We start from the raw sequence: 1,631 nt of genomic DNA on the forward strand, positions 1-1,631 counted from the left end.
ACCACACGTGGCACCTGTGGCTTCAGGGGCGCCGCCCACGGCGGTCTCTGCATTGTGTGCCGTGGGCTGGGCCCCACCTTGTCACACCGGACGGGTCCCCGGAGCACCCCTGGTTCCAGCCAGCGGCCCTGTCCCCCGAGCAGCCCCCCTCACGGCCCCCTTTTGGGGACGTGGGACTCCCCACCGTTGCCTTCGGTAAACAAGCTATTCTGGGTCGGATCACGTCCCCCCAAAATCGTGTCCAGCCGGAGCCTGGAGTGTACCCTGACTTGGAAGTCGGGTCTTTACAGATGCCATTGGTGAAGGCGTGACAGAGGGGCGGCGGCCTGAGAAGGTGGCGGTGGAGGTGGGAGTGAGCGTCGGCACCAGAACCCGGGGCCTGCGCTGGGCCTGCACCTGCGCCTGAGCCCCGGGAGGGAGGGGGCGGCCCTGAGGCGCCTGGACACGGCCTTCAGCCCCCAGCGGTGAGGACAAGGTCCTGTGGTTTGAAGGCCCGAGGCTGGGTCTCTGTCCCCCCCTCCCCCCCTCGTGCCTGGGGACCGAGGACAGTGTTAGAGGGGATTCTGGTGCCTCCCAGGCCCCCTCTGTGTCTGAGGCCGGCACACCCACCACCAGCACTGCTCCCCTGTAGCTGAAGGACAGACCGTGCGTGCATGCGTCCGGGGGCCCTGGACGGCCCCTCCCGGGGTCTCCTGTCTCGGGTCTGCGACAGGGCCCTGCTCTGCCCCTGGCAGTTCTCAGTGGGGGACTGTCTCCTGGAGGGCAGCCGCCAGCAGGGGCCTGGGAGAGGTGGGCCCCGTCCAGGGACAGCTGCAGGGTGAGGGTCAGGGTGAGCAGTCCCCAGGCTGCAGGGTGAGGGTGGGGAGAGTAGGGCTGCAGGGTGAGGGTGGGGTGAGCAGGGCTAAAGGGTGAGGGTGGGGGGAGCAGCCCCAGGCTGCAGGGTGAGGGTGGGGGGAGCAGGGCTGCAGGGTGAGGGTCGGGGAGCAGCACCCAGGCTGCAGGGTAAGGGTAGGGGGAGCAGGGCTGCAGGGTGAGGGTGGGGGGAGCAGGGCTACAGGGTGAGGGTGGGGGGAGCAGCCCCAGGCTGCAGGGTGAGGGTGGGGGGAGCAGCCCCAGGCTGCAGGGTGAGGGGGGAGAGCAGGGCTGCAGGGTGAGGGTGGGGTGAGCAGGGCTGCAGGGTGAGGGTCGGGGAGCAGCACCCAGGCTGCAGGGTGAGGGTGGGGGGAGCAGGGCTGCAGGGTGAGGGGTGTGGGGGGGGGGAGCAGCCCCAGGCTGCAGGGTGAGGGTGGGGGGAGCAGGGCTGCAGGGTGAGGGTGGCGTGAGCAGCCCCCAGGTCGGCGGTGCAGCTCGCCAGCCAGCCAGGAGGATTGGCAGGGCTTCCTGGGAGAGGGGGCGTATTTGCATGAGAAAACACTGGCCTCATTGACATTCTCCTTGTCTAGAGTGGGACAAAACCACCAAGAAAAGGAGTTTCAATCCCGACAACTTGGCCACTGAGGAGGTTGTGAGCTTCCAGAAATAGAGAGGAAATGGCCTTCTTGGGCCACTCCAGGGGCTCCCCGCCCCCTGCCCGCCCCCACTGCCCACTCAAGGCCGGCCCCGCGCAGCGCCAGACCCAGCCGCCCCAGCAG

Source organism: Myotis daubentonii, chromosome 21, assembly GCF_963259705.1.
Source record: "Myotis daubentonii chromosome 21, mMyoDau2.1, whole genome shotgun sequence".
Taxonomy (NCBI): Eukaryota; Metazoa; Chordata; class Mammalia; order Chiroptera; family Vespertilionidae; genus Myotis; species Myotis daubentonii.